At 49.0% G+C, this 27,068-nt stretch overlaps 1 protein-coding gene across 1 annotated transcript in view; it reads left to right on the top strand.

The window, feature by feature from the left end:
* Positions 1-3,605: 3,605 nt before the first annotated feature.
* The window catches only part of LOC111155916 (KIAA1211 like), a 119,023-nt gene continuing 95,560 nt past the window's right edge, over positions 3,606-27,068 (top strand). Inside the window, exon 1 of the mRNA XM_022516388.1 lies at positions 3,606-3,640. The gene's annotated coding sequence lies outside the window, so the exon portion shown is untranslated. The remainder of the gene's footprint in view (positions 3,641-27,068) is intronic.

Raw genomic sequence — 27,068 nt, 5'->3', positions numbered from 1 at the left:
CCTGGTGGGTGCTTTGCTTGCAATTTCAGTATGTTCCACCAAGGGGTGCCTGGGATTAGGATGCTTCCGCAGGCTTCACCGCAGTGATGGGACCAAGTGTAGTTTTCTCTTCCCGAATGTCTTCTTTTTAGGACAAAAATACTTTAGTTGCAAAAAAGTATATAAATTAAGAGAATATGGTTTAGAAGAAGTAACCAAACATGAAGACAAATTTAAAAGATGTAGCAGGCTGAATAACACCAAATTTCCAGTGATTATTTTTTTCCAATAGTTTTCTAACAGAGCTTAGTTTTTTCTAATTCCATATTTACTTTTTTCTTAGCTCACAAGCATTAAAAACAATCCAAACCATTGGCCCCTGCACTCCTTCCAAAGGGTTTAAGGTGTCACAACCCAGTATAGCTTTCATATTAAAATTATACAGATTGTCTTAGCCACTTGGGGACCATGAGGCACCTCAGACCCCTGTCTTTCCCCTGGACCCCAGCAGAATGCTCTGGGACTCTTGTCGCCATGTTTTTCCCTAGTAACCCAGTCTCTTGGCCTCCTCTTCACCTGTGAGAGAGAGCTGGGTGTTGAGCTAGTTTGAATATGAAATACACAGCCACAAGAAACTCAGTTCATCTGGTTATAGTTCAGTCTGTTTATTTTATTCAGTGTTCTTTCAGTACACACTTATCAGGGCCCCTGTGAGCTCTCAGCCTGTACAGTAGCTCCGGATATATCCGTGTAAGTGCAGCAGAGGTGACAGATGAGGAGAGTGGATTCCCCTGGGGCAGGTTCTGTGCGGTCTGGGTGGTGGAGACCCCGGCCAGGCTTGAGCGGGGTCTGCCACGGGGAGTTTCGAGGGAACTCTGCTGGGCTCATGGTCGGATGGGGCTGACTGGCCCACTAGATACGGGAGGTGTGATGCTGAGGGTCTATAATAGTTGCAGGGGCCCACAGAAAGGTTTTAATTTCTTTTAAAATCAGAAGGGAAACATGAACTTTAGGTTTGACAAGTTATTTTAATACATAATTGTCTTTATGCTGAGGCAATTGTAACATATACTTCCTAATTGCTCTTTAATAGAGGAGAGGACCTATATAGGCAAAGGTACCAAGAGCCCAGAGAAGTCATAATGCGGCCCTGGGTGGCAGAGTGACTGGTCTGGGCAGCAAGTATGACAGAGGGACCTCCTGACTCGGGGAACTGCCTGAGCAGAGTCACACAAGCAGGGATGACCAGGGTAGGGTAGGGACCACTCAGTGGCCTGAGTCAGCAATGCATGAGTGCGGACTGGGGCTGGAGGAAAGCAAGGACCCTGGCTCCACCTTGGCCACAATCTGTTCATCAAAGGCAAACAGCCCTTGGGTTTGCATCCAGGTGCTTGGGTACCTCGGGCTCAGATGTCCCTGGGAGGTAGATGCTGGGGAATTTTAGGACTTTCAGAGTATTAGCTAAACCCCAAAAGGTTGGCTTTCTCAAATGTGGGGTATTTTTTTTGGTCTTAGTCCCAACCTGGTCCCTTGGGGGTGAGACACACGCCTTGGAACGTGTTTCCTCATCTATAAGTTGGGGGCAGTAACCTATACAGGTTTGCTGAGGGAATGAGCTGATTCATCCCAAATGCCTTCCTAGCCTGGTGCCTCGCCTCTGGGCATTGTCAAATGTTGGTTTCCTTCTCCTTCACTTGTCGGCTTTGCCTGTTCGGGGCAGGCCAACAAGGTGGAGGTGCCTTTCCCTGGGCTGTGCCTTGGCCTGGTACCAGCACCACTTGCAGCTGCCCCAGCCTCCCCACCAGGCTGACTCAGGAGGTCTGGGTGGGACCATAGTTTGTGTTTAACAAGCTTTACAGGTGAATCTTCTGTGTGTTCGGGGTTGAGGCCTTTGGCCTTCACCGGAGCATGTCTGGGCCATGGCTTGGCAGATTTGACTTCCAAGACGGAGGCTCTCACCTTCTTGAGGGAGGGAGGAGTCCCAGACCTTCTGGGGAGAGTCCAAGAGGGCAAGACTGGGCTGGCTTGCATCCCATTCACTCTGGGAAGGCACAGGAGCTCCTTTGTCCTCAGCCCCATGGGCCTCCCTGTCTTCCTGGAGTACTCCTTCCTTTTGGCTCAAGGAATGAGCAGGGACGAGCAGCTTCTGCACACCCACGTTTCCAGTTTCCCTCATCTAGTTTATCAACACACGTGTTTTACAGTCATGTGCACAGCACTGTGATTTGAGGCAGGGGAGCTTAGACATGGGTCAGGCCTTCATGGCATCACCTGATAGAACAGAGACGTGTGAACACCCCTTATCATAAAGGAGACAGAAATAGGGGTTCCTCCACAAGATGCCCAACCCGTGGGGCCTAATGAGTTCGATTACAGAGGCAGCACTGTGGATCCGGAGGCGTGAATGACACTTCCACAGTCAGGGAAGCACGGGGGGACGAGGGGTGTGACATGTGTGGAACGAACCAAGTCTGATGGGACAGAAAATGGATGGTGTGGAGGGATGAGGTGGGCTGAAGAGTTTACAGAAGTAGGCTGCAGCTGAACAGGGAAGGTGGGCTCCTTGCAGGGGTCATGGCCCTGGGGGTCAGGGTGATCCCTCAGTAAGGGCTTGGAACCAGCCATGCTTGGCCTGGGGGACGTCGCGGAGACAGCACCTCCATGTGGAAGTGTGAGCACGGGGAAGCTGTTCCTTTCCTGACAGCATCAAAGATGGCAGACTTAGGGAGGGCACGTCCTAGAAACTGTGTAGAAGCTATATGCAGAACACAGGTAGCGCTGGAGACACAAAAGGGGCATTGTGTAAATAAAAATGTTCAGTGTGCTTCTGGAAGGGAGGGATCAATACTTTACATATTTAAGTTGTTCCCAAATTATGGATTTAACGCAACTCCCAGCCAGGATCTGGGAAGATGACCCACCAGATAGTAAAACATTATAAGTTTGTCATACTTTAAACATTTTGATATTGAGATAGTAATAGAAAACATGTCTGTGGAACAGACTAGAAAGTCCGGAAAATAGAAGTTAACAGATACAGTTGATATTTAACCACGTGGGGAAACCATCAGTTCCCTCAGTCATCAAACCTCAAAATATATTCCCCAAATATATTAAATTTATAAATGAAATTATTAAATTCACTTTAAGTATATGAGAAATTATCGGATGAGAAACATCTTTCGATATATGATGCCAGAGGCAAAAGCCACAACGCCAAAATTGTTTTGTTTGTTCATCAGGGGAAATAAAAATTTCAATATGCCAAGAAAAGAAACCCAAAAACAAAGTCAAAAGTTAGTTGATAAACTAAGAAAAAACTCCTGCAATGTGTATGACACATACTCTTTTATGGAAACAAATCTCATAATTGATATGAAGTCTTATTACAAATGAACTTATTGGTAGGAAAGTGGGTAAAGGATATGAATTTGTTGGTGTTTTTTTTTTTAAAGATTTATGTATTTGAGAGAGACAGCGAGAGCGTGTGTGCACACAGGAGCGAGGGGGAAGGGCAGAAGAAGAGGGAGAGAAGCAGACTCCACACTGAGCGGGGCTCCATTCCAGGACCTTGAAATCATGACCTGAACCGAAATCAAGAGTCACACGCTCAACGAGCTGAGCCACCCAGGCACCCCCTGTGGCAGCAAATGTGAGAAAGGTCAGTCTTACAGTAATAAAATAGATGCATGTGAAAATTAGGTACTAATTTTTGCTATCAAATTAGCAAGTTTTTGGTGTATATTGTTTTTGTGTGTTTTTGTGAATGACGGTGCTCCGCACAAGTGGACACGTGTGGCAAGGACTCCCCTGTGCCTTTAGAAAGGGACGGTAAGAGCTCTCTGCCAAGCGGCTTTGGCAGAATGTCCCAAAACCCTTAAAAGAATTCATCCCTTTATCCTGGTGATTCTGCTTTTAGGAATTTTTCCCCAGGAAACAATGAACTCTGCAGTCAAAAAGTATCTGTGCAAGGATGTTCCTCACGATGTTATTTATGAAGATGAAAATTTGGAAGCAACTTAAACATCCAATAACGGGGAATGAGTCATTCTCATGCCAGAGTGTGGTCGAGCCCTTGAGAGCATTACTCAGGATGCTTGGTGAAGGGAGCTTCATGGTCTAAGGCTAAATGGAGAAGGCAAGAAGGATGGTGGCTAGAGCTCGAAGGGAAATGAAGGGAGAGCAGGACCGGAGGGAAAGAGCTGGGGGCCAGAGTGAGAATGGGAGAGATGCTGGGTGAATAGGCTGGTCATCACACTTTTTAAGACTCCCTTTGGCAAATTTTGATGGAATGGGTAATGGGTACATGACACTGTCATTTCCCCTTGATCTAGAGCACAAGAGGGTTTGGGTGGACTGAGCCAAAGGAAGGGGTGTGGACATTCCCAGAAGTTCAGGCAGGCTGTCACTCAGGGTCAGGGACCTGTGCCCTGCTGTGTGTCCACCCAGCCCCTCTGGACAGGCTCGCTGCAGGGGCTCTACCCCTCGCCTTGCTGCTCTTCCCTTCCTGGGAGCTGCTTATTCCCACCTCCTCTTCTCAGCATGCCTGAGGGATTGGCGCTTAAAACCCAAACAAAAAACATTCAGGAAGGACCATTTTAAAATTAAAAAAAAAAAAAAAAAAAATTCAGAACATAAAACTTTCTAAAAAAAGAGATTGCCTTCTACATAAAAACAAATTCAGATATTATTTATGTCTGTGTATAGAGAAAATACTGCTCTGATAGAATTATGGGAGATATAATATTTTTCTGTATTTTCTCTTACAATCAGGATGGATGAGTTTTTAAAAAAAAAAAAACAGCTTTATTGGGATATAATTGACACATAGCCTGCAGTTTAATCTGATAAGTTTTGACACATGTACATATCCATGAAACTGACACACACTGTCAAGATAATGAACATACCAGGGGCGCCTGGGTGGCTCAGTGGGTTAAGCCGCTGCCTTCGGCTCAGGTCATGATCCCAGGTCCTGGGTTCAAGCCCCACATCGGGCTTTCTGCTCAGCAGGGAGCCTGCTTCCTCCTCTCTCCCTGCCTGCCTCTCTGCCTACTTGTGATTTCTCTCTGTCAAATAAATAAATAAAATCTTAAAAAAAAAAAAAAGATAATGAACATACCCATCATGCCCTTCATAATCTCCTCCCTCCATCCCCACAAGGTGACCACCGACCCACTCTATGTCGCTGTTATTCAGTATATATTCCCTAAAATTTTATGTCAGTGCCATCTTGCAGTATGGAATCTCTTTTTCTGGCTTCTTTGAGCCTCTTATTTTGTAGTTCATCCATGGAGGTGTGGGTTTCAGTGATTTAGTCCTTCTTATTGCCAAGTAGTGTTCCATTGTGTGCATGCTGCGGGTTTCTTACGGCCCTGTGAATTACTTTTATAATTAGGAAAATCCCCATTTTTCTAAGTGTACCCTGAGATTAGACAATGTTGTTGGGGTTCCTACTGTCCATCCCCCTCTAGAAGTGTGGGGCAGTTTTCCAAGCCTGACACAGTGGCTTTAAAAGGCAGCAATCTGGAAAGCCCAGAAGGACCAGGTGCTATCATTTGCCAAACAAAGGCTTAGCCAAGCCTTTGAACACTTGTGCTGTATACGGTCGGAGTTTGGTTTTGGTTCTATGAGATGAAGTGCTGGTTAGCAGACATTTTCAAGACCTGCCTTTGTGCTTCTCCTCAGTTCTAGAGTCAGAGAAAGCTGTGTTGAAGGAACTTGACCTCTTGTCACAAATTGGCATTGAGTGTGTAACTTTGACCTATCACATGGACCCTGACTGTGCCTGCCCAGCGATGACCAGCCTGCCTGCCCGGCTTCCTCAGCTCAGTGAGCATGTTAGAAGGGGAGGGGGGGAAGGGGCACTGGCTGAGGATGAAGAGAAGGAAGAGAGGAGCAGAGAGCGAGGAAGAGGCGGGGGAGAGACAGGGCACGAGGGGGAGCATCGGAGAGCTGCCTGGACTTGCGACACAAATGCGAGGAATGAAAAGGGCAGACAGCTGGGGGTGGACACAGAGGGTGCCAGAGTTTTGGTTATAAAGTGGTTTAATAGAGATTTATTTCCAAGGCTTGCTTTCCATGAAACAGTCAAAAAAATACTTCACAGAAGTAGACGCTTAAGGCTCTGTGGGGATACGGACTCTCCTAGACCCCAGAGGCTGAGGGCAGGGATGGAATCCCAGGCTTCCCTGATATCAGTGGGGTGGCTAAAGGTGGTGGCACACAGGAGGTGGAGGGGCAGCAGGAGAGGGGCCTGGGCCCCGAAGAATACAATAGGCCCCCAGAGCATCTACGGTGCTTGAGGATGGTGGGTGGTCTGTGGGGCTGGTGAGTCACAGGTGGAGAGACAAGGGCAAGAAAGGGTCGCAACTCTCCCCACTGTGCCCCAGCAGCCCCCTCTTCACCTGCCCAGTGCAGCCCCTATCCGTCTCCCTGCAGCTCCTGTCCTTCCCTTGGACAAAACTGACAGCCCTCCTCCTTCCGCTCTCAGGTGATTTTCATGAGGTCTCCCCATCTCCTGGTTTAGCACAAACCTACGCAACTCCTGTAGGACTCCAGACTCCTGAGGTCTCAGGAGAGTCATGTTCTCAGGTCTCACTTGTCCTTGTGGGCACAGGGATGGGCATTAGCATGTTCTTGCCCCTATTTGTTGTTGCCTTCATCACTGGGGGTACCAGAAGGTGTCTCCAGTGTGCTCGGAAGCCAGTGCACTGTGACATTCTGCTCTGGCCTCCTCTAGATAATCCTAGGCCCAAAGGAAGGACTTAGCTACCCCTGTTTCCTTGCAGAAAGGAGAAAGTGAGGGGCAACCCCTCTCCCACACTCTGGATACCTCCTTGTCCCCGGGCCCCAGTCTCCTAAGGTCTGTTATGTGATGTCCTTTTCTTTCTTTATCACTCTGAGTAGGGGTTAGACCCGGTCCCTGTGCCAGACCAGGAAATGGACACTCCCAGCCTGCTGCCTTCCCTCCCTCCATTATATCTCTACCCTGAGGGCCCCATGCCAACTCCTACACCAAAACCACCCATACTGGAAGAGACCCAAAACTGACAATGGGGCTGATACCCAAGTGCCTGGGTCTCCTGCTCTGGGCTGCACCCCTTTGCCCATTGTGCACCTGCTGATTGCCAGACATTGTCTCAAGGGGCTGGGGTCCCGCTCTGGGAACAGCATGGGGGAGCTGAGAGTCACATCAGCCTTCCTTCTCTCTCAGAGGTCTTAGGTTCCAGGATGAGACTGTCAAAAACAGAAGCAGGAGGATGGGTGGCTGGCTCTCCCTGGATGGGTGCTGGCTGATGGGCACCTGCACCCAAGGCCACCCCTGCCTCCTTGCACAGGGCCCTCCTGTTTGGAGACAACAGAGGCCTGTTGGTGGTGAGGGCCCAGGTCTCCTGCCAGTGAACAGTCACCCTTGTGAGCTAGGCCCTTCTCCCCAGAAGGTGGAGGAGGGGACGGGAGCAGGGCTTCTTTCTCCCCAGCCCAGACTCCTGGTTTTTTTTTTTTTTTTTTTTAAAGTCTCCTTCAAAGAGGATGAAAACAAACAGTAGGTTTGCCTGGACGATGTCCAGCTCATGTAATCTCAGAGCCACCGTGGGCAGCAGTGACAGGAGCCAACCTCTGTAACCCAAGCCTGGAGCAGCGTGGGGGCAGTTTTTCAGGGAAGCTCCGCCGGGCTCCCGTGGGTACGCATGTTGCTGTAGCCCACACCAAGGGGGATGCCACCTGCCTGCCTGCCCACGCAGGAGCTCGGTGGGGCAGGATGTTCAGGGAGCCTGTGGGGGAGCACGCCAGCCCGGCGGGCTGGGGGCCACCCTCAGCATCAGGGTGGGCAGGACCCTGCTAGGTTTCTCAGGGGGCCCTCTCTTGTGTATGAAGCTGCCCGCATGCACTTTCTCTGCATGTTCATAGCATCAGCATTCATGCACGTGGGTGCCACAGCCTGTGTTAGAGAGAGGAACCTGCCCCCTGGAAACCCGGCTCCGTGGCACTTCCTGTCTAGGGTGGAGGGGCAAAGGCCACCTTGAGTAAATTTCCATGCTGCTTGGAGCTGGCTAGGTTGCCATGTGGTGCTGGAGGAGGCAGGAGGAGGTGACCGAGTAGCAGGTTCCGTAGAGGAATTCCAGGAACACGGTTACCCAGGCTCCGGCCTGTGCTTGACTTTGAATCCTGGCTTCTGACCACAAGTGGGGCATGTGTGCCAGCCTGCCCGCCCCACTCTGGCTGGTGGGTCCTGGGGAATGACAGAATGATAATAAAAGCCTGTAAGGCAGAGATAATTTCTAAGCCTAATAACAGGTCACTTGTTTTTGCCCTTCTTGTTGATGAGGCTGGGGCTTGGAGGTATGAAGTAATGTTCTCCAGGTTGTACTGGTTCTTGATGGTGGACCTGGGGTTTGACTGCCAGCCTGTCTGGCTCTAAACTGTGTATTGTCCCCATCATGTCTTACTGGGTCACTGCAGGATCACTGGCCATGGGCCAGAAGCTTTGCCAGGGGCTTCTCCATAGCTTATTTAATCCTCAGAGCAACCCTGAAAGGTAGGTTTTGTTCTGATTGTTTATTCTGATCATTGTGAGGCTCAGAGCATGGGAACTGCTTGCCTGCTATAGGCATTGCGGGGCGGGGGGGTGTCTCTGTACTTCTGAAGCCCACACCTTCCCTCACACCTTTGATGCCCAGACCTGCATTCTGCTGGAAGGGACGTCTTTACAAAGGGGCTTGGTGTTTGGCCATGTAACCACTTCTGACACCAACCCCTCCCCTCATTGCCCAAAGTTTGCAACCTTTATACTCCTTGCTTTCCAGACGTCAGACCTGTGTCCTTGCTGCCCACAAGCTGCCCACTGGGTCCACCCAGTGGCCTGGCCACAGGTCACTCTTTCTGCTCCCTCATCTCCGGGGCAGAAGTGACTGTTCCCTGTGGCTTCCCCCTGTCACATTATATGTCCCTCCATTATAAGCAGACTGTAGAAATGACTGTTTCCTCCAAAGACTGAGATTTCTTGAGGGTAGAGACTGTGCCTTAGGTTCTGGAAACACAAGGAAGAATAATGCATAATAGGTGTTCAGCAAATGGTTTTTTTTTTTTTAAGATTTTATTTATTTGACAGAGATCACAAGTAGGCAGAGAGGCAGGCAGAGAGAGGGGGGAAGCAGGCTCTCCGCTGAGCAGAGAGCCTGATGCGGGACTCGATCCCAGGACCCCGGGATCATGACCTGAGCCAAAGGCAGAGGCTCCAACCCACTGAGCCACCCAGGTGCCCCAGGAAATGGTTTTTGAATTAGGTAGAATTGAGCTGCTCGATGTAAATATTCTCCTTCTTTTCTGATCTCATGCTTTTTATGTTTGAGAGCTTTAATAGGGTGAGAATTTTCCATGTGTCAGAATGGGTCCTGGTGGTAAGAGTAGCATAGGTTTAATTTTTAATTTTAGATTTTAACTCCATGCTATGTGTACTATGAGTCTATGGCTATGAATATATGAATCTCAAGATATTCATGGAGTTTAAAATTTGGGCTCATCTCCTACCAGTGTGATGGGGTCGTGGTGGTTAGAGGTCTCAGATCTGCCTCTGGTTCCACTGCCAGGCCTAAAAACCCTGGGCCTGGGCTGATGGGGTGCCTGATGGGTCCCTTGCAGCCTTTCTCCTGGCCCTAGCTTTGGGAGCCTCAGAAATGAGTCAGAACATGTGCAGCGTGGGCTTGTGCGGGTGGCAGGGAGCCCAGAATTAGCTCAGCTGTGTTTTAGCAGGGTTGCAGCAGGGAGGAGGTGGCTGTGCCAGGCGTGGAGGGGGGGCCCCAGAGGCAGCAGTCCTGAGTGGCATGGGGGTCAGCTCTCAGGAGCCAATCCTGGCCCCAGGGTGTTGGAGGAGGGCCTGCTCTCTGCCTGGCACACACCCAGTTACAGATGAGCAGGGGTTCTGAGAAGCAGGCTTGTGCCAGCACAGCTGGTGTAGCCTCAGCACACCTGAGACAGATGTAGGTGCTGGGAGGGCACAGTCAGGTCACTCCCCAGGAGTGAGTGGCAGACAGGTGTGGGCACCACCGTGCTCCCTGCTCCCCTTCTGGTGGCTCCGTGCCTTTACCTGCCCGCCCACTGCACACTGAGCCAGGCAGAGCCCAGCTGCCCCTGAGCTGACCCCACCCCTAGGCAGCACGCCCTCCTCCTCTGCCTTGCGTTCTCTCTTTGTAAGCTGCCTTTCTATTCCCAGGGAGGGATTGGTGAGCATGGGTATTTTAACAGATTGCAAAATGCTTTGTTTTCCCTTGCCCCTCTCCCTGCTCTCTCCAATTCTGGCATTGGTGTGTTGCCCAGGACGCCCGCAGTTGTCACTGGAGACAACAGGGCAGCAGTACCGCTGCTGCTGCTCCTTGGTGGGTGCAAAACAAAGGAGCAGGCTTTATGCTTCCCAGGAGCGGGGAGGGGACTGGCACTTGTGGTGCCACCGAATGAATCAGCTAGGTGGAACGGTGGGATATTGAATCACATGTGTGTCAGCATTGTTCTAGAAAAAACATTTGCAGAGATTCCAGCATGCGGCCTGGGTACCCAAGGTTGCTGCTGTGGCTTCCCCATTGCTGCATGAAATGCTCACAATCTGAGTGATTGGTGTGCTGGGGTTGCTGTGGGTGGAATCGCGTGAGTAGAACAATTTGGGGAAGAAAACAAAGCATCCGAAGGTTTTCAGGGTGGCCCAGCTTTGAAACTCAGCAACTGACTTCCTTCCACCTTACAGCTGGGCCTGCACCTGCATTTGTGCCCCAGAGGCCACCACGGGCTGGCTCTGCGCACAGTGAGCCCACCACCAGTGTCCTGTCCCACAGAGGACCAGCGCTCCCATTTCGCAGGTGCCTTCCCTTCTTGCCCTAGCACTGCCACTGCAGTGTTGATCCGGCCAGCCTTGTCAGCTCTGAACACAGGATTTCAGAAGGGATGTGTTGGGCCACACCTAGACCTAGCACGGGGAGGGAGTAGTCCCCTGCTGGGACAGTTGGAGACCAGGGACCATGCTTCCACCAGCTTTGTCCCTTTAGTGCCTGATCCAGTGCTCTTCACACACAGGTCCAGGACCCTTACGTTGTACCTACGGGCTCCCTCTGGTACCTGGGGCCAGTCCCTGGGGACATTTGTGTTAAGGGTCCCACAAGTCTGAAGAAACTTTCCTGTTGTTAGAGCTATCTGGTTTTTTCAAGGCACACCGTGTACTCAGCTGTCTTGTTTGGTCCCCACATCAACCGTGAGGTGGGCAGGGCTGGAAGTAACATTCCCCTTTGAAGGACAAGGTACCTGAGGGCCAGATGGTAGAAAGGATGTGCCTGTGTTGGGGGCAGAATGACAGGCGCAGAGGCTCCCCAGCCCCTCACTTCAGCACCTTGCCCAGGGACCTGCTGCTCGCCTGCTGCCTGGCATTATCTCATCAGGCTGTCCCTCCAGGCTGCACCCAGAACTCTGGGTGTCATGACCCCACTGGTGAGCCTCAAACTGGGGCAGCTTGGAACAAGAATAGATCTAGAGATTGGACAATTTCTGTATTTTCCAAGTATGAGCACCGAAGCCAACAAGAGTGAAGTAATTTGCAGTAGGTTGAATGTTGGAAAGAATTCTCTAGGGAGAAATTAAAAAAGAAAATCCCAGTCAGGGTTTCTAATTCTTTGCCAGTGACATTGGTATGATCCTTGTGTAACAGCTACTCTCAACACTGAGACGCCTCAGGCCAGGGAGCCTAGCGGTATACTCTACTTCCTGACAGTCCCCTGGGTTTGAGGACAACTTCTCAACCTTTCTTGAAAAATAGAAGGTTTCTTAAGTTCTGGTTCTCTTTGCCAAGCTCGTTGACACCTGAGTCCCAAGCTGCCCCTTTCACCCAAAAGGAGTTGTGTGCAGACTTGAGCTAACCCGTTGATCTGTACCACCATATTGAACCCCCTGTGAACCCCGAGAGAAGGTGCAGTTCCTAGCTCCGCTTTGTAGAAAAGGAAACCTGCCCTTGCCAGGGTCACCCACGTAAGCAGACCTAGACCTGGTGCGCTCCGAAGCCCACACCCTAGCACGGGGTGGATGTCGGACACCCTCCTCTTTGAGGCTCCTTGTCGGAGGGGAATAGTTTTCATCATGAGCCAGAGCCGATCCAGTCCTGAGAGGTCCTGAGAGCAACGGTTTGGGAAATAAGGAACTTCTCAGAGTACATTTTTAGAGAAGATGTGCTGACTGCTTTTCTCAAAAGGTATGTGGGGTCTCCTGCCTGAGATTGGGTCCGGCCCACAACCCCTCTTGGTGAGAGGTCGTTGAAATCTGCCGCCTACAGGGGCCGAGTTGGGAGGCCATGCCAGGCAGGGAGGGGGGCCAGGGAGTAGAATTACCCCAAGTGTGATGTTGGAGACAAAGGACACAATGAGGAAGACTGCTCGATGTTTTGTGAAGCTGGAGGGTTGAGATCTGTCCAACACTTAGCAGTTTCCCCCTTTAGGGTGAAAGGACCCCTTTACAAAAGCCGCCAGAGCCCTGCTACCTAGGTCTTTCGCTCTGGTCTTCCCTCAGCCCTTTTGCTGGCCCTTTGCCAGGCCCACTGATGGGCTGCAGACCTGGGGAAAGGCTCCCTGAGATTACAGGTGGCACAGGAACACGATTCCTTTGGCCAAAAGGGAACAAGGGTAAAGGAGCAGCTGGCCAGGTGGCTTGGGGTGTGCGACCAGATGGAGGGCTCCATGCCAGGGCCCTGCTCCCCTGGGAGGCCGATCAGCCTCAGCCTGGGCATCAGATTTCAATGGGCCTGAGCAGGTCAGCAGCAGGAATGCGTGGGAAGGAGGAAGTTCCGTTTTGCACGGCCAGGGTTTGCTCCTGACAGCTCGTTTCGTTTGCATTTGCAGTTTTTATGAACTTGAGTTTGATGACTGTTGCTTGGGTCCAGATACTTGGAAACACTCAAAACGTCCTCTGGTGTCCTTTACCCAATAATCATGAATGTTTTCGCAGACATTTCACGGGGGCTTTCCCGTACCTGTCTACCTCTTCTTATAAGTTACAGCAATTACATGGCACAGCTGCTACACTTAAATCAGAAGAAACTTGGACCAAATAAAGAAAATAATTTTATGAACAAATAAGTATCCCTTGAGAAGCACAGGGCATCTGATGCAAATATCATCAGGGAAATTTAAGAATTTGCTACTGCTGTCTAGGGCTCTGGAAAATATGAATTTCATGGTGTGCTCAGAAGCCTTCCACAGAACTTGCCTGATGACTCTCTGCCAGTCTGTCCTTAATCTTCTCTGGAAAGTCCTCCCAGGCCTCCGTGAGGCTGAAAACCAGGACACATTAATACAACAATTAATACACTTCGAGTTCAGATTCAGCCTTTAAACATGGGGTCGGGGAAGTCAAGTTTCAGGTCGTGGGCTTTTACTGTGTTGACCTCTGAACCTTTAAGACTATTCTGGCTAATTGTACCAAAGAGAATAGGGACCCAGATCCCAATGAGAGAAAATAGGCCAGGTGTAAATGAAATTAATTTCTATATAAAAGGGCATTTAGTGGAAATGGTGAGGTGTGGTCGACATCTCAAGGGCAGACCTTGGCCTTTCATAGATGGCAAATGCTTCATTCTGTGCCTTCTCTGTTGGAGGCAGTGCCACGGAGGGGGTGGGGGCTGGCAGGGGAAGGTCATTGGATCTTTAAGCCACCTTGGAAACCCGAGCCTTGGTCTGTTGTCCAGGGCAAGCAGCAGCTTGTGCCTGGGAAGGGAGGGGACGGCTCATTCAGCTATTTATCTGCTGATAGACATCCACAGTGATACGGCAGGTTTGAGTTTGCATTTTTATTTGGGCTGATAAAATCTTCCTGTACCCGTTTAAACTCTTTGGTTGACAAACTATCCTCAGGATTTGGACAAGAGAAGCCACAGAATCCTCTAGCTGGGTGGTCAGGAAGGACTGCTGGCCTCTTAGCCACCCATACCCCTATTTGCAGTGCCACGGCCAGACATTTACAAGGAAGATGACTTGTTGGAGGATTAACTTGGTCATGCAGTTGTAGGAGAGAGACAGCAAGTGTGACCTGACTCCTGCCCCCCAGCTGAGGACTTGGAGTCATCCTGAAGAGACCTGATACTTGAGGGTGACCTCAGAGCTCTCCAGGCCATACTTTTGGATTCCTCTGCCCTTGTGGCTGGTCTTCCAGATGAGATGGCCCGTCTAGCAGATTGTGGCCAGTCAGCTCTGAACAGAGAAGGAGCTTCAGGGACTGCCTCCTCCTGCTCCCACTGCAGCTGGGCTAGGAGAGGGGATCCTGTCTCTTCAGACTTCTAAACCATAGGTCTGTATCTGGCGTCAGAGACAAGAACTGGCCTCATGTTCCCGTGGGTTTATCTGCAGGTACGCATTTGACTCCCGATGCCTTGCGGGATTTGCATGGATGTCTAGTTAGTATCAGATCATTTGCATGTTCTGTGTTGAGAGAAGCTTCATCATCAGTCCTTTTTGTGGGGTCTCTCATGGTAGGTCATCTGTGTTATAGCCTCTTCTGTGCAGCAGCCAGAGCCACCATTTAGAATATAATCAGACTTCTGATTCCAGCCATGATGGACTAATAAATGTTGGATTTATTCTCCTTTCCTAAACAATTATGACATTGGACAAAACAGATGAAGCAACTGTTATTAAGACTGGGATGTCACTCCTTGCCAGTGTGTGATGCAAACGGAGGCAAGCTGTGTGTTCATCCTGGCTTGCTGTTGGCTGGGAAGGGGGGTTGAGGAGTGTCTCTGCAACCAAGGCACAGGGAGGTGGACTCAGGCACAGAGCTCATTGGAGGGAATGGGAATCAGAATCCTGGGGTGCTGAGGCAGCTGGCATTTGGGGGGCAGGGTGTTGTAGAGGAGAGTTCTGAGCAGAGCAAGAATTTCAGAAATCTTCCAAGTGGTCCCCTAGATTCTTACCTAATACTAATCTGTGTTTACATAGGACAAGGCTCTCCCAAGGGCTGGGTAGTGAGCTGAGCAGAGATTCTGGGGGTCACACGGTGCTGGGAGAGGTAACGTTATAACCTGCCAGACTGGGAAGATTTTATGAGCACCTCAGTCTTTTACCTGAGGCCACAAAAAGGCCACCACCTCAAGAGTAGGTCTACTCTAGACTGGGCTAAGCACCTCACTAAACCCACTCTAGCAAATCCTAGAAGAAAGCCCTGTTAGGATCAGATGATGGGCTAGCCAACTGTCTGGCAGAATAAAACTCAACACTATTTAAACAAAGTATTATCTGCAACATCAAGCATAAAATTAAAAAAAAAAAACACTAGGCATGCAGGGTAGTATGAATGATAACAAAGAGGAAAAGATCAATAGATTAAAAACCCATCCAAGCATAATGAGCAAATAGGAATTTCAGTAGAGAAATGAAAATTTAAGAAATAACCAAATAGAAATTCCAGAACTGAAAAATGTAGTATCCAAAATGAAAAATTGGATTGGATGGATCTAACAGCAGTTTGGGCACTATAGAAGAAAATACCCAAGAACTTGAAAACAGATCAATACAGACAATTCAGACTGAAGCATGGAGTGAAAAAAATAAAAATAAAAATGAACAGAACCTCAATGACATGTGAGAGATAATATCAAGTAGTCTAGTATAGTTGGAATTCTAAAGAAGAGAGGTTAGGGCAGAGAAATATTTGAGGAAATTCCCTCAAATTTGATAGGAAAAGAATTTCAATCTGCAGGTTCCCAAATTTCAAGGAATCCCAAGCAGAGTTGACTTGGAGAAAACCACACCTAGGCACACCAGAATTAAATTGCTGAAAGGAAAAGAGAAAAATAAAATATTAGAGCAGCCAGAGGAAAGATCTATTATATATAAGGGAACAAAAGTAAAAATATGGCCGACTTCTTATCAAACAATGCAAAGCAGAAGACAGTAGGACATTGTCATTAGTGTTCTGAAAAAAAAAATCTTTCAAAAATAAATGTGAAACAAAGACATTTTCAGATTGACAAAAGTTGAGAGAAGCTGTTTGCTGCGGACTTGCGGAATTAGGACCATTAAAGGAAAGTCTTTGGCCTGAAGGGAAATGCCACCAGATCAAATGGATCCGTATGTAGGAATAAAAAGTGCCATAAAAAGGGAGATGTGTTGTAAATATAAAAGAATTAATTTTCTTATTTTTAAACTTCACTAAAAGATAATTGATGGTTTAATGCAAAATAGCAATTTATTTAGGAGTTTATAATATATGTAACAGTAAGATATATGACAAGGGATGAGAGGAGGGTAAATGAAAAAACATTGACATGTGATAGGGAATAATCAATAAAAACAGAAGTTGGCTCTTAAAAAGATGAATAAAATTGATAAACCCCCCAAGAAGACTAATGAAGGAAAAAGGAAAGGAAACTAAATTGTCAGTATGAACAAGGAAACATTTTCCAAATAATTAGAGAAAAACATTTCCCATATAATTTCTTGAGGCCAGCATAACCATGTTAAAAAAAATGAAAAAGAAGTTACAACCAGTATTTCTTCCAAAAACAACAAAACCCCTATCATATTGCATATAGCAATCATGATACCTCATACCCAAGTGGGGTTCCCCAGGAATATAAGGTTGCTTTAACATGTGAAAATTTAGTGACTGTAATCCACATTAATTGAATAAAAAAGGAAAATTATATGATCTGTGCAGTAGATGCAGGAAAAAAGCATGTGACAAAACTCACAGCCTATGATCAGAAATTCTCAGCAAACTCAGAATAAAAGGGAAATTCCACCATATGTTAGAGGACCGCTTTCAAAAATCCACAGCTGAAATCATTCTAAACTGTGACACATTGAATTCTCTCCTCCTCGATCAGGAGTAAGGCAAGGAAGTCTGTGTGCGCTACTCTGTACAGCACAGGACTAGAAGTCCCAGTCCGTGTAATCAGGCAACAGAAAGAAATAAAAGCCATAAGGGTTGGAAAGGAAGAAGGAAAATTATCTTTGTGGAAGGCAGAATTCTAAATAATCTTAACTAGTAAGTGAATTTAGCTTGATTTATTTCACCTAGCGTAATACCCTCCAGTTCCAACCATGCTGGCTAATTGCACTTAATTAAAAAAAAATAAATGAATTTAACAAAGTCATAGGATCGATGGGCAACATGCAAAAATTTATTGTGTTCCTGTACACTAGCAAGAGTAACTGGAAAATGCAATTTCACTGTGTCCCAATGGTGCCAGCATTCCACTTGGAACCTTCTGATGACATCTTAACTTCATTCAGAATGAAATTCAGAGTCCTGGCTGTGACCTAAATGGTCTGCTTGCTGGGTAGGCTCCTCTCCCCAGGCACCCACCATGTCTCTGATCTGTCCCTATTGTCCCCTTGGCTCCCTCTGCTGTGTTGAGAGGGACTTGGCTCTCCCCTGTGCCTGCACACCCATTCCCCACAAATAGCCTTGGCTCACTACCTCATTCCAGTCAAGTCTCTGCTCAGCTGTCACCTTCTCAGAGATGGCCTTTCTGATCACCTTCTCAGAGATGGCCTTCCTGATCACCTTATTTAAAATAGCACCTCCATGGAACACTGAAAAAAAAAAATTAAGATGTGGAAAAAAAAAAAAGAAAGCACCCCCTGGGGCTCCTTGGGTGGCTCAGTGGGTTAAGCATCTTCCTTGGGCTCATGTCATGATCTTGGGGTCTGAAGATTGAGCCCTGTGTCGGGTTCCTTGCTCAGTGGGGAACCTGCTTCTCCCTCTCCCTCTACAGCTCCCTCTCCAGCTCTCTCTCTCTCTCCCTCTCTCTGAAATAAAATCTTAAAAATAAAATAAAATAGCACCTCCTAACCTTGCTTTGTTTTTTAAAACATTTAAAGGCAAGTCTTTCCCTCATCACCACCTGGCATACTGGACACATTTGTTCCTTGTCTCTTCCCCTTGGAACATTAAAACAAAGATTTTGTCTTTTGTGGTTGATTGTTGCCCAATCTGTAGTACCCAGCATGGCCTGGACCTTAACAGCAGTCAATAAATATTTGTTTACAGGCGATTCAGAACAAAATGTTGTGCTAATAAGGATGGAGCTTGGGGGTAAACCCTGATGGGCAAGTCTTTGGTGTGGTATGCCCTTGAATCTGCCATTTTCTTTTTTGAAAAATCCATGTATTTTAGTGTAAAAGAAAATTTTCCGTCAAAAACAGTGATGTCTTGTCAAGTCCTGAGGTGGGACAGTGGGACAGGTGCCTCTGTAGGGCACGTGTTATTTGCATGGCACACCATCATTTGCAAAGTGCTTTCCTGGGCATTGCCACACTGGATCCGCACAGCGTCCGGTGATACAGTGGGTTGGATGGTGAGTCAGAGAGATTCTGTTACCCATTCAGGGCTGTACAGAGCTGCTAAAGCCAGGAGTCCAGCATTTCCATCCCATGTCCCTTTCCACTGTGTCCTGTGCTGGGAAACAGCTCCTGGAACCAAGTTCTTACATGGTCACTTGTGGGCAGGCAGCCCCCAGTTCTGATTTTCATGAGGTTAAATGTTCTGGTATCGCTGCTTTGTGCACCTGTGCTGAAGGTGAGGCAGCAGGTGGAGGAAGAGAATGTTGCTGATTTTTGAGGTCTGCTTTGAAGACAGGCTCTATGGAATGGAGGCTAGGGTCAGCCCAGCAGATGTTTTCATAGTAGAGGCACAGGAAGGGTCCTGCTGGCCCTGGGGTTGAATGAGGGCCCCCGAGATCTAAGTCCTAAGGGTTCCAGAACAATGGGCTGGCTTCAGCTACAGGTGGAGAACCCGGGGAGACTGTGGAGTGGTCCGTGGGTGTGAGCAATTCCGAGAGGCCCTGGCTTTTGTAATAAATGCTCCCTTGAGTCCTGTGGGAACCCAGGGGAAGAAATAAAGGTGGCCTCTTTCTTCTCTGATTGAAATTCGTGTCAATAAACACTCTTGGGACCTTTGCCAAATGAAAGGGGATTGGGCATTTGTGTGCATGGTATCTCATTGGATCCTCGAAATAGACAAGAAAAATACCTTCTCAGTCTGAGATGAAGAAATAGGCAGGGAGCAATCATATGGATTTCGCAAGAGTATTTCCATATTAGGTAGCACATCTGGGACAAGGACCAAGTCTTGGAACTCCAAGTCAAGTGCTCCTTGGAAGGGCTCTACCCGAAATGCCTCATGCATTGGGCAGATCACCAAGAGTGATGGGGACGAAGGTATCATATCATGACTAAAACCATGATAACCACAGTGGGGAGGCTTCCCAAAGATTGTTCTGTAGGAAAGGATGAGGGCATGCACCCAAAGTAAGGAAAGGAATTAAAATGAACTCTCATGAGGCATGTGTAAGGAGGTGGGTACTTTGATGCCTACCTGTATATTTGGTGTCAACTTTTCTCAGTGATCTCTCATACTTTTTTTTGATTGTATATGTTAGTTTTTTAGTTTAATTTTATTTTTTCAGTGTTCCAAGATTCATTGTTTATGCCCACACCCAGTGCTCCATGCAATACTTGCCTTCTTTAATCCCCACCACCAAACTCACCCAACCCCGCACCCTCCTCCCCTCCAAAGCCCTCGGTTTGTTTCTCAGTGTTCACAGTCTCTCATAGTTCGTCTCCCCCTCCGATTTCCCCCAACTCACTTCTCCTCTCCTTCTCCCAGTGTCCTCCGTGTTATTCCTTGTGCTCCACAAGTAAGTGAAACCATATGATAACTGACTCTCTGTTGACTTATTTCACTCAGCATAATCTCCTTCAGTCCCGTCCATGTTGATACAAAAGTTGGATATTCATCCTTTCTGATGGAGGCATAATACTCCATTACATATATGGGCCATATCTTCTCACTTTTTAAAACTCTGTTGGGATCACTTTACCTTGTCCTCACCAATCTGAGGCTCTGGTCTGCGTGGAGCTAATGGGAGCCTGGAGTATTGCCCACAGCCCTGATGAGCCTGGCTGGGGCTCTCTTAGATGAGCCTGTGGGCCGTGCTTTGCAGATGTCACTCTGGGTGTGAGGCCAGACCAGAGAGTGCCACCCCGACTGAGGGCCACAAAAACACTTCTGACTGCAGCAGCATTTCTTTCCTTTCCTTTCCTTTTTTTTTTTTTTTAAGATTTTATTTATTTGACAGAGGCAGTATGCACACAAGCATGGGGAGTGGCAGGCAGAGACAGAGGGAGAAGCAGGCTCCCTGCTGAGCAAGGAATCCAATGCAGGGCTCAATCCTAGGACCCTGGGATTATGACCTGAGCCAAAGGAAGACACTTAACCAGCTAAGCCACCAAGGCACCCCAGCAGTACCATTTCTGAGTGCAAGACCACGTACCTCTGTGTGTGTGTGTGTGTGTGTGTGTGTGTGTGTGTGTGTGATGCTGAAAAGAATGGTTTTGCACTCATGATGTAGTGATACGTCAAATAAAAATTACTACTAGGATAAACTTGCAGAGCACTTGTCAGGTAAGTCACGTTAAGAAGGCTTAGCTCACTCTCAGAGTTTGGATATAATCAAAGCCCAAATGTGTTTTTGTCATTGCTATGTTGTTGCTTTAGGAAGAAAAAAAATCTATTCCTTGATTTAAGTGTCTGTAGTAGTTTAAATCTCCTCCTGGGCCCTGGTGCCCACTGAGATATGGCTTCTTCCCACAGGTGGAATCATATGACACAGTGAAGCATGACGTCCTCTCTTAGAGTTCACTGAGAAATCGTAAGAAGACTCCATTATTTTTTTCTTGGGCGAGATTTTTGGTCAGGAGGGGGAAAATAAAGTGCGTTTTCAAATCAGGGAATTCTGGAAGGTCATGTGTCCCAGAGGTGGGCACGTGGGGGGTTGAGGAAAGCCAGTCCCTCTGCCTTGTTGTTGCCAGGTGCTCGCTGGCAGGCCTGTCCTTGTGTTAATGTGCACAGTTCAGGGAAATGGGTGGGAGTCAGCTGCTTCTGCTTCAGGCTGTTTGGATTCAGGGTGCTGGCTCTGCTGGTTTGCAGGAAGCCTCAGGGAGCTCTTGCCTGCCTCTGTCCTGTCCTGGAGATTAGGTTTCCAAAGGGAGGGAGGCTGAGCCCACCATGTAGCAGATGGGAGCGAGCGCCTAGTCTGTGAGTATGGTCCCCCTCCCCCATGTACCTGAGGCAGGTGAGGGTGCCAGCGTGGGCCCCCGCAGAGGTGCACCCCAGGGGGAAGAGTTTTGTCATTTCAGGACGCTGAGCTCCCAGAAGAGACACTGGTAAAGCTGGTTGTGGGTACTGGGACAGTTAGTAAATTTTCCTTAATAAGTCTGATAAACTTGGGGCTTCTTGGCTTGTCTTAGAGAGATGACATGTAGATCAGCATGTGTCCTCTGAATGAAGAGGTCACAGTTGCCCAGAAATACTGAACCCATAGGTCAGCGGATGATACAGGGTTGCAGAGTTTACGGAGGCAGGCCATGGCAAGTCCCTGGAGTTGGCCTTCTCAGGGTGTTTCTGCCCAGTGGGGAGACCCCTATCTAGGGCAGGACCCTAGGTCCTACTAACTTTCCCTCCAACTTGAGGAGTGATCGGGCCTTGGCCATGACCAGGGATCTGCCCCTCACCAAGCTCAGTCAGAACTGCTCTAAAAGCTGACAGCCTGGTTGGCAAATTTAGGAGAGCACCTGTGTCTGTGCTGAAGAGCAGCGACCCTGTGCCTGCCTCTCCGAGGACACGTTCCTGGGACCCGCACGCTCGGGGAGAGCACTCAATACACCAGAGGTACGCTGTGCACAGTCTCCCGTGAGAGCTGTTCATAGTCTTAGGCAAAGAGAGGGGCTTTTTTCTGGCTGTGGGAGAGGGGGCCTCTCTGGGGCCTTGCAAGCCGGAGCATGGGTGAAGGCTTCCAGGGACCCCCTCACCATATCTCTGGTGACACTCAGAGAGGCAAGCCCGCTCCCATGTCTGTGACTACATCTGTCCCGACCTCTTTCAGTGATTGCATGGGGGCTGACATCTAAATCTCCTTTGCCTATGTTTCCAAGTCACGTTTTAGGGTTGGTGAGCCTCCAAATGGCTCCTTCTGTTTGCAGACGCCCATAACGTTCTGTCTTGCTGTCCAGTCATGAAACGTTCTGCTGGGATCTGTTCCTGGGCTTCTCTGCTGTTCGTGTCTAACTACTTCAGCTCGTTCTTGGGCTCCTTGTGAGGAAAGGCTGTATTTGATTCTGCCTGGGGCTGCTGGGCACAGCACGTTCTCAGCCAACTGTCATTCACACTTGCTGACGCTGGACTCCACTTGCCAGTGACGCACGCCCAGACGAGGCGCACCAGTTTTGCCCATCCTGGACTCTAGTAGAGATCTCACCCCTGAGTCTAGAATCTCCATAGACTGTGTCATTTTTGTGATTCAGGACTTTAAGGAAAGACGGAAGGATTCCTTGTGCAGCGTGGGCCCTGTGCTCTGGTGTGTGGTGTGTCACACACGGGGAAGCACCGTGGCCTGGGTGCTCCGTGGATGTGACATCAGCCTGCAGCCCCCTGGCTGAGGTGCCGGTGCTATTCTGTGTCAGGACCCCCAGGGTACGTGGGATGTCCAGTCCGTCCTCCAGGCCCCTGAACTCTCTGGAGAAAGGGAGCCCTGGGACAATGCTTTTGTAGATGCCCTGTGTACCAAGGATGGGCAGACCCTTGCTGCGGAGACTACTGTCTCTGCCACGTGGGAACCAGAGCCAGAAAACTGTTTGTGCAATGCTGGCAACTTTCCCGCTGCTGCAGGGACTCCAAGGCTTCCTGATGGTTGAAAGGGTTCCTTTTTATTGAGCCTATCCTAAGACCAGGCCCTAAGCCAACACATCTTCACTGAATTCTCAGCAACCCTGCCAGGAGGGATGGTCCCATTTCACAGATGAGAAAGCAAGGAGAGGCCACCTTTCTCTAAGTGGCAGAGCCAAGATCGAAACCCAGAGCCTGCAAAACCCTGTGTTTTTAAAGCTCTAAGCCCTGGGCCCTCCCAACCCCTTTCCTTGTTGAACCACTTCCTTTCCTAAGCAAGGAGAGGGCCCGGATCTTCTTCCTGTGCTTCTTCTTCCTTCCCCCAGCCATTGCTTCTGTCACAGAACGTGGAGCTGGATGCCAGGCTCCTTCTGAGACAGGGCTCTGTCTTGGAAGCCACCACTAGAGGGGAACTGAAACTATCCCTGATTGTTTCCTGTGGCTGATGAGCTCTGCCCAGCGAGGCTTTGGGAGGAGGCACGGATCCCTCCTTGCTTGGGCTGGGGCCCTTGAGTCATTTTCGGGGCGCCAGTCAGGATGGGATGAGTGTGCATGGTTGCCCTCCTCTGTGGTTTATAAAACAGCCCACGGTCCCATGGCTCCCCGGGGGCACGGTTGACAGGCAGACCCTGAGTCCCACCTCTGCTCTTTTTGGGCCCTGGCTCCCTGTGACACCTGGAAGAGTTGTTGCTGCGTGGGGTTTGCGGCCTGGCTGGGGCCACAGGGGAGACCAGGACACACCACACACCGAGCCACCTGTCCAGCCCTCGCTTTCCTGTGGGGCTAGGATTTCCCAAACACACGGCAGGGGGCCTAGTCTCCAGAGCTCTGTCATTGGGCTGCATCCGCTTTCAAGCCTTTATTCTTTCACGTCCTCCTGAGCCATTTTTTCTCCTGTCTGATGGGGCCAGTCCATCTGCCAACCACATCTTGCCCTTTGCTCTCGGGCGCTCCCCCAGGGCTACCTGCAACCCTCACTCCTGCTTCTTCACCTGGACATGGCCTTACCTGTTCTTTGGAGCGTGGCTGCTATCCGTGTCAGAGGCCCTCCCTGCGGTTCCAGACCTAGAGCCACCTCCATGCTCGCCCATCCACCTAGCACCTGCTCCTGGACTGCCTTCAGGACATTTTTCCTTTATCCTGGGGCCTCCTTGCACTTTTTACATCTGTCCTCCCCACAAAATCTACAGGGTTGTATTGGACTCACATTTGGTAATTTTTGTCATCCTGGGGCACGTATGAAAGAGTTTTCACTTTGAGAGAAAGGATCAACACCTTGAGGTTAAGAGACCTCGTCTTACCTCTTCACGTTACCAAGTGGCCGGTGCCGGGCCCAGGGCTGTCTCTGGTCAGCGGAGAGACGGGCTGTGTGAAGCAGAGTGGCCGCGTGGAGTCTTGCTGGAAGTGGAGCCTGGACTGGAGGACCTGGCTCGCAGGGCAGCAGGTGCATTCCACGTCCTCTGCCACCGCTCTGCCTGCAGTTCAGGTCACTCCTTCTGTCCTCACAGTCCCTCTTAGGTTCCGTGAGGCAGAGGGTATGTTTGGGGTGTGCAGGCCTAGATTGTGACTCCTCTGTCTTCCTTCTGTTGGAAAGAAGTACCCTTTCTGGCAGAAATTGGTGCATTCTTCTATTTAAGAAAAAGAAGGGAAAAAAAGGTGTGTGACCTAGACTTTTGCTATCCTGTGAAGGAAAAGAGTCTGCCCTCATGCTGTCTGAGCACAGCGACATTTCTGTAGCCTTTGGCCATCATGGGTTATAGTTCGCAGTGACGGGATACAGGGCCTCCCTTCCGCACATCCATGCTGTGCTACTGGGGTGGCGGAGGCAGCAGGAGGGTGTCTGGAGGGTCCTGCTGAGCTCTGGACAGCGCAGGAGCCACAGGCAGGTGCTGTGTCTGGCCCCAGGAGGTCAGACTCTCAGCGGCAACAAGCCCCTTTGAGCCAGGGACATGTGCCCTGGACCCAGAGAATGCTCATGGTGGCTGGGGACGAGTACTCCAGCTGTGCCCTGCCTGGTGGAGATCCTGGAGGAGCTGACTGGCCATTCTTGTAAACTTCATGGCATTGCATTAGTGCTCAGCACGTGATGCCGGGCTTTGGTCTTTTTCTTGTAGGCCCATCTTCTTTCCCCCATAATCTTAGGGGAGTAAGGACTCAATTCTCCAATCTCTTCAAGACCCCCATATTGCCTACCAAGTTGACTTGCACATGGCCCTTTTAATGAGTATTAATTATTGACTTCTTTCTTTTTTGTGTGAAAAAACACAGTAAAACTCCCCAAGATAGCCAGCAGTAACACTCCACTTTCCAGGCAAGTGACCCATAGAGGATTTCCCTTCAGCCTATCCCACAATCTTTGTAGCTTGCTCTTTAGAGTACTTAAACCCTAATGCAGTCAACTCTTCACTGTTATGTGTGAGGTTGCTATGTGGGATTATATGTGACAAACTGTAAATCCCATATTGATAGTGTGAGGAGCACTGTGATTTATTTATTTATTTTAAAAGCTTTTATGTATTTGTCAGAGAGAAAGCACACGCACACAAGCAGGGGGAGGGGCAGACAGGCAGAGGGAGAAGCAGGCTCCCTGCTGTGCAAGGAGCGTGATGGGGGAATTGAACCCAGGACCCTGGGATCATGACCTGAGCCAAAGGCAGAAGCTTAACCAACTGAGTCACCCAGGCGCCCCAGCACCATGATTTAAATCGAACCTAAGCAAGTTGCAGTGAGGGAAGTCCACTAGCTGCAGGAAACTTCACAGTGGGCTCAGGGTTTGGGGACCATTGGGAACCCTGTCCCTTGAGGGCAGAGGGATGCACTACCTCTCTGTTCCCAGCACTGTACTGCTATCAGTTGCTGAATACATGAGTGCCCTGTGCTCCTTCTCCTCTCTGATATTGTAAGAATGGGTAGGAAAACCTGTAACTAACACTTAACTGTGTCTCCCAAGTTAGGTTTGTAAAGAATTAAAATAAAGGCTAATTTTTCTTTTCATTGGGTTACATGGAGCATCCTTAAGTTTAGGAGTTAAAAATGATCAATAAAAGTTATACCTAAAAGAACCTGCAGGGCGTTTGTGTTTTACTAATTTAGCAGAAGTCACTGATTTTCTGTGTACTCGTTACTAGGGATCTGGTTTGCTTCTCTCGGGGACCTGTGGCAGAGAGACAGTTTCTCTGGCATCCATGAAGGAGACAATGTAGGTGATAAAAGGAGCAAAGCAAATATAGATTTGCAATGCTGTTGGTTCTTTTGCATTTAATTCCAGAAGGGTGAAAGGAACAGCTATTGATCTCTGCATTGGCTTGGACAGATCTCGAAAGCATCATGTCTAGTGAAAGAAGCCAGTCTCAAAACGTTACACCCTGTACGATTCCATTTCTGTGACATTCTCGAAAAGGCAGGACTGCAGTGGTAGAGAACAGATCGGTGTTGCCAGGGAGCGGGGGAGGGAGAGTGTGTGAGTGCAAAGGAGCAGGCTGGGGGAGTTTGGGGGGTGGTGGTGATGGAACTGTTTTGTGTCCCGGTGTGGTGGTGGCTTTGTGAATCTATACATGCATCGGGATTCCTGGAACTGTGTGCCACGGACAAGTCAGATGGCCTATATGATCAGTGACAAATAAAATAATGCCGGAAGGGCGATCAGTGTCTGAATTGTATGGTCACGGACAGCAGGTTTGGGCCCCCACGCCTCTCCCAGAAGTAACCACCTCTGTGCTGAGAGCTTTAGAAAGGCATCCAACCCCTGGCTCAGGTCAAGGTTGTCAGTGCCATTCAGCAGACCATTGTTGGGATGTATCCAGGTTGTGATCTGGGTTTCTCTGTTGTGTGAAAGATTGTGGCATTCACCGCTCCGCTCCAGACTTGCCCCTCCAGATGGACGTGGGGTGCAAGTTTGAGGGAACTTCTTGGCCACTCCCAGGATGTCCTTTTGTAAGTGCTTCTATGAATGTTTACAGGAATGTGCTCGTATGAAATTGATAGATTTAGAACATTTATTCTGTCGGTTGTTAATTTCTTTCTTCTCTGAAAACATGCATCTTCGTTTATCTCTGTCCCACACTGCTGAGACCCCTGTCTGAGCGAGGGATCCGCCACCCACCCACATGTCTGATTTTGAAACCCAGAGTTGCACCCTGTTATTCTTGACCAGCCCTGTTTTACACTCCATGTCTTGTATATTCTGTTTCCCAAACAGCCCTCAGATCGGCCCATTCCTCTCCATCCTGTGCTGCCACCCTCATCCCCACATGCCCCTGACTCAGCCCTTCAGCCAAGGGGATTTTTCTGACACTCAGATATCATTCTCCTGCTGAAAATCTTGTCAATATAGAGCCCAAACACCTTACATTGCTTAATATTCTAGAATCATCTAGCTTTCTCCTGCTTTTTTCTCT

This window comes from Enhydra lutris, unplaced genomic scaffold (genome assembly GCF_002288905.1).
Source record: "Enhydra lutris kenyoni isolate GAN:26980312 unplaced genomic scaffold, ASM228890v2 scaffoldscaffold44, whole genome shotgun sequence".
NCBI lineage: Eukaryota > Metazoa > Chordata > Mammalia > Carnivora > Mustelidae > Enhydra > Enhydra lutris.
This window is presented reverse-complemented; position numbering and strand designations above follow the sequence as displayed.